Below are 6,164 nucleotides of genomic sequence, written 5' to 3' on the forward strand. Positions count from 1 at the left end.
TATAGTTTATGAATATATTTTTTAAATAGCATGTTGTTTTGAAAACATATACTTTAAATTGATGCCGAAGTTGGGCAAATGACGAAAAAAATGGAATTTTTGAACTTTGACAGCTTATATATTCTAAGTAGTTTAACCGAGTTACATGTTTTATACATTGTTGAAAAGGTATATTTATCTTCTATCAGAAACTGTAAAAAATCGAGAATGGGTAAAAAATTGTCGAAGCTAGAATTTTTTCAATGGGTGAAGGCTCAAAAAACCGTTTTTTGCCCGTAACTCCAGATTTTGGGGGTGTTAGGGGATTTTCAAATACCGTTTCGTAATCAGTGCGACTAGCTGATAGGTCTCCGCCCGCGTATATTTTGAAACCTCATTTTTGTAACACCGTGAAATTATTTCTTTTGAATGGCCAAATTTTTTTAATACAAATATTTTTCCTTTTTTTTTAATATGTTGAAAAAATGGTAATATGTTTAAAAATATTTTTTTCAAAAATATAATATTTGGCGGGGTGTTGCGGCTATGCTACCTGGTGGTTTTGTTGAAGCAATCAAAAATATTTTTTTACTTGGGCTTGAAGAACGAAATGTTTTTAGAAATTTTACTGAGATAGGGCCAGCAAACGAATAATTTAAAGCAATTTAACAGTCAGAAAATATGAAGATACAGAAAATAAAATGGCTTAACGCAGCCTTTTTTATAAATAAAGTAATGATAAGATATCGCAGAATGTAGGTACTGCTATTTCATTTTCAGCGTGAAAACATTGAATATTATTTCAAGGTGCACGAATTTATTCAAATTCCTTTAAAATATTACAATTCAAAGTGTATTAATCCTTTTTTTTTTCATCTTTAAAGGTCACTAAAACTTTTATATTGAACTCAAAATCTTAAACGACCAAATACTGTGTGTTAATAAATGAATCGAAATCTTTCACTTACATTTAAATAAATAGATATCCATTAAAATTCTTTCATTTATTCTTTTTTCCATTCATGCATACTTTCAGGCTTGTTGCCAACATAAATGAGCTTTTCCAAATCTCCAAACAAGAAGTGTATTCGAATACTGAAACCATTTAGTCTACAAATTAAAAAACTCAAAAAACAAAAAAACTTCACACAAAAACTCTTTTAGTTTTTTAAGAAGAGCTTTTTACAACTATCAAAAAAGACTGTTCTCTTGAGTGTTTTTTAGCACCTTTAATATCAGATTCGGATGAATGAAGATAAAAGAAAAAAGCTTAATCATGTTCTTTTTTACTTCTCTATCTCTCTGTTTTTCTTCATTTCCTTTTGTCTATTAAATAATACATGTTTTTTTTTTTGTTTCATTTAAAAATCTATTTTAGTTTTGTTTTTAAATTCAATGATAAAAATAAAATTGAAAAAAAAAATTAATACTTTAAGGACTTAAAATAAAATTTAAATTGAAAAAAAAAAATTGATTTAAAATTAAGAATTCAAAAACGTTTTAAGAAAACGTGCCTCGATAGGCTTTTAAGATTTTCCATAAGCTTATCGACAAAGAACATCAAATTCTTCCCAATTCCCAAAAATACCACCAATTCAATGATCGTGCTTATTTAAAAGATCGATCTACGTTGAGATATTTCAAGAATTTCTGGCCACAATCCACACGAACAAATTCATGGTCAAATGCACTCGAGTCGATGAAGTCCACAAAACAGGAAACATGAAAAACCAACAATGAAATGCATTTTCATTTTCAGCGCGATCTCAATCGATCGATGATCTTGATATAGCTTTTAAGCGTGTATGTTTTTTTTTTGTTGGGATGAATTCCCTTATAATTTTAAAGGTCACATTCCCAGTTGTTATATTGAGTTATTTTTAGCTTCAGTCGCACGCACGCACGAACTGAAAACAAGGTAATGAACTGATAAATAACAGAACCAAAAGGCATTGTATCCAATATATTTTCCACACACCCACGTTTTTGAAAAAATATAGCTGGATTTATTCGCTTCAAACAAAAAAAAAAGAGGGCAACACAGAATTACAATGAGAAATTCACTTGTTTGTTGTTTTAAAACGTCAAAAACGAATTTTATATTTCAAGTGAAAGAACTCAAAATTCATTATTGCGTCGGAAAAGTTTTTTCATTATTTCGCCACGAGTTCAGGGGGGATTTCTTTGTAGCAAGTTTTCTTAGATTATATTCATGATTATGCATTTTTTGTTTGTTTAGTAAGAATGAAGAATGATTTCATTTTTAATTAGAAAATTTAATTTTTAGATAGAAAATCTAATTAAAAATTTTTTGGAATCATAAAAATGACGCATTAAAAATGTTGATCGTGTGCATTATTTAGGATTTTTATTTTTTACTTTATTTTTTTTTTTGTTATATATTTTTTGATGATTGATTTCCTTCTTTATTTTGTTTGGCCTTTGCATTTTATTAACTATAAAGCTTGGTTATAAATTATATTGATATACAATTATTTTTCACATATAAACTGAATAAAATATAAACAAAGATCACACGTTTCGGTTTAATGTTTTTTTTTTCACAGACGAATTTTGTCTACAAAATTGCTTGATTGAGTTGACGCCAGACATTAAATTTGAGTTATTTTACAAAAATTTAAAAATGTATATTAAATATATTAATTAAAAAAAAAAATATTTAATATATTTATTTCTTAAAATTTTAACAATCTTTGCACTCTCGTAAAGGGAACGATTGCTTTGTATGTTCATTTCCATTCTTATCCTACCGTTAACACAGTTTATTTGCGATTTTTATACTGTACAAAATTAACTTCTATGTATTTTAGATTTTTAAAAATTCAAAAAATTTGAAAAATATAAAACATTCTCAAAGTCATTAAACTTACTTTTTAATAGTTAGGTACTTCAATTCATTAGTAAGATGTTAATTTGCTTTGTATACTAGGTTCTTATGACAACTTAAATGTTTAGTTTAAGAAAAACTATGAATGATAAAACATCTTCTTATATAAGGCTTTTAATCGTCACGGGTGGGACACTTGCACAGTGAATTTTATATATTTTTTCAAATTATTCAAAAAATTCTACAAAATTTAGATAGGCCTTTATAATAACAAGACTAAAATTTGTTTATTGTGCAAAAATAAATGAGTCAACCTGAATATTTTTGAAAATAGACGGGTTTATAAGCTCTTTCAAAACCCAATTCCGTATTCTTGAAAACAATACTTTCTCGAGCTTGTTGCTCGTTTTTGGTTTCGTCTTTTTAGTACAGTAACCACCTTATTTATCAGACGGTGCGGTTAATTTCGTATTTCTGATCTTTGGCAGAGTTGTTTATGATTATGGACCAATGAATATGAAGCAAGTGTCGAAGGCATCATTGTTAAGAATGCATAAATTGTCTAAAAACTACAGAACTTCTCCACTTTGGTTATTTTGCTGTTTTTGACATAAATGTATTACGGCATGAAGTCGCCTCTGTAAACTAAATGTTTTCCAAAATATTGCTTTTCAATTTCAATTTAGCCGAGATCGAATTTTTTTTTAACACTATTTTTAACACAAGTTGGTTAGTCAACTTGCTGATAGCCACGTTAATTAACCTAACCTAACCTGGTTAGTCAGTGGGTACTTTTGACCTTCAAAAGGTGAAATTTTTCTATGAAATTAATGTTGTCTGAATATTGATCGACTCTTATGAAAATTGAAATCGAAAGAGAGAGCTCGATCCACCATTTTGGAATCAAAGATGCAGAAAAGTGCATCCCGAGTAAAAATAGAAATTGAATTTTTAAAGAAAAAAATCTTGAGCGCCGCACCACCGCTGCACCACCGCCGTTTGCAGGAATTTTCGCCGCACCCACCGCCGCACCACGACTGCAGCACGTCCGCACTATTTCATTTTGAATGAAAAATTCGGTGCACGACCGCCGCACCACGACTGCAGCACGTCCGCACTATTTGATTTTGTATGAAAAATTCGCTGCACCATGATTCATAATTTTGGAATTTGGAAAAATAAAAAAAAAATACCGACGAGAAGGAGATTCGAACCCGAGCACTTTCAATTAGAAGTCCAACGCTTTAACCACTTGACCACCAAGTCATGTTTGCATGAACTGGCAAGTTGTTACTTAAGCCAAAATAACATTGAAGACGACTTAAACATTTATATAAGTACGAGAATAGAATTTTTTTCATACAAAATGAAATAGTGCGGACGTGCTGCAGTCGTGGTGCGGCGGTGGTGCACCAAATTTTTCATTCAAAATGAAATAGTGCGGACGTGCTGCAGTCGTGGTGCGGCGGCGTTGGTACAGCGAATTTTTTTCATATTTTTCATTTTTTCAAAATGAAACGGTGCGGACGTGCTACAGCGGTGGTGCAGCGGTTTAGAAATTTTTGATCATAGTGCGGATGTGCTGCAGCGGTGTTGCGGCGGTTTAGAAATTTTTGATCATAGTGCGGACGTGCTGCAGCGTAGGTGCGGCGGTCAAAAAGTGCTGCGGACGTGGTGCAGCGGTGGTGCGGCGGAATTCCATTTTTACTCGGGATTTCATCAAATAACTTGTTACTAGCACAAAAAAAAATTGGCAAAGCTGTTAGAAAATATTTTTTTTGAAATCAAAATAACGCTGGCAAACAATGATCGTAGAATCGTTATTGATTTTGAACTTTCCCATAAATGGTTAAACCAAATTCAACGAATTTTTATTTTTAAAAAAGCATTGAAGTTGTCTAATATTAAAACTTAGCAAAATTATAATTATATTAAAAAAAATTGTAAGTTAATATTTAAAAAACGTGAAAAAATTACTTGTTTTTTAAAAAAGAAAAACGATTTAGATTTCAAATCGAAGTATGCGAATTAACTTCTTGTATATGAAAGAATTTTTAGAAATTTTGTTTGAAACTCTTTGAAACGGTTTTTGTTTTAAATCGTTTTTGGCTCAAAAATTATTTTTGTATTTCTTTTGTTTCCCAAAAACACATATGTTTATGTATATTTTTTCGATCAAAATAGTTAAAGTCGAAAAACAAGCTTTTCCATATTGATCATATGCCAGGTACTTTTAATGTTGCCTCAAAAATAAAATCAAACTCCCCTCTAAGGAATCTACCAAGACTCATAACTACCAAATTTGATCCATATCTTTTGGATATTTTTTTTCCAATTCGTTGAGCGGCCATTAATGAAATTGGTATCAAATGAAAGAGCTTAGGAAAAACTTTTACATTGGAAGTTTCGCTGTATTGCTTTAAGAATGCAAGATATTGCAATATTAGTATTATTGATGCATCGTTTAATGTGTGAAGGAAAAATTGAATTATATATTTATTATAAATATATAAAATAAATCTCTGTCATTTTCCTTGACCCTAAAGATATTGATCTTAAAAATCCGACCAATAGAACTCATAATACAAGATTTTTAAGCCAACCACTTTTATTTTTATTCTACATTTTTCAAACGATTCAAAATAACAAAATATTGAACAATAAAACTCTCAAAATAGGTTAATATGTAGTTTGGGTTCTAGTGGTTCGATATTCAAGATTAAGACCTTCAGAGTAGGGAAAAATGACAGATTATCATAATATGCAATTAAAATACAAAATAAAATTACAACTTTGAAACAATCTGCATAAAGTGTTAAATGCAAAAATGCATTTTATCCGTTTCTGAATTACGTCAAAAGGATAAAACTTCTGTAAAACATATGTAAGACTTAATAACATCATAAAATTACAAATTCATTAATGGCCGCGTTACATCCACGTTCCATACAAATTTGTCCATTCTTCTTTTAATATAAACAAATTTCAAACAATTTGCCACTTTTACAATAAAATTTGAAGAACATGTTTTTATCAATCCGTTTTCAAGAAATCGATTTTCAAAAAACACTTGAGATATTTTTTAAAAATCTATAAATGTTTATTTTTTGGTAGACTTGGTAACGTTGAAAACAAACTAATCGCTTGTAAAAAAAATTTGATTTTCAAGAAGAAAGTAACTTGAATTTATTTTTTATTTAATATTTGGTATTGCATATAAATTTTAATCACAATAAATCAGAAAATATAAAAAAAAATAGTTGGAAATCAAGTTTGATTTATTATTGACAAAGAACCTGTCCATTCTATGCATCTTACAAAATAGTGAGAATTTGTC

This window comes from Episyrphus balteatus, chromosome 4, assembly GCF_945859705.1.
Source record: "Episyrphus balteatus chromosome 4, idEpiBalt1.1, whole genome shotgun sequence".
NCBI classification, from domain to species: domain Eukaryota; kingdom Metazoa; phylum Arthropoda; class Insecta; order Diptera; family Syrphidae; genus Episyrphus; species Episyrphus balteatus.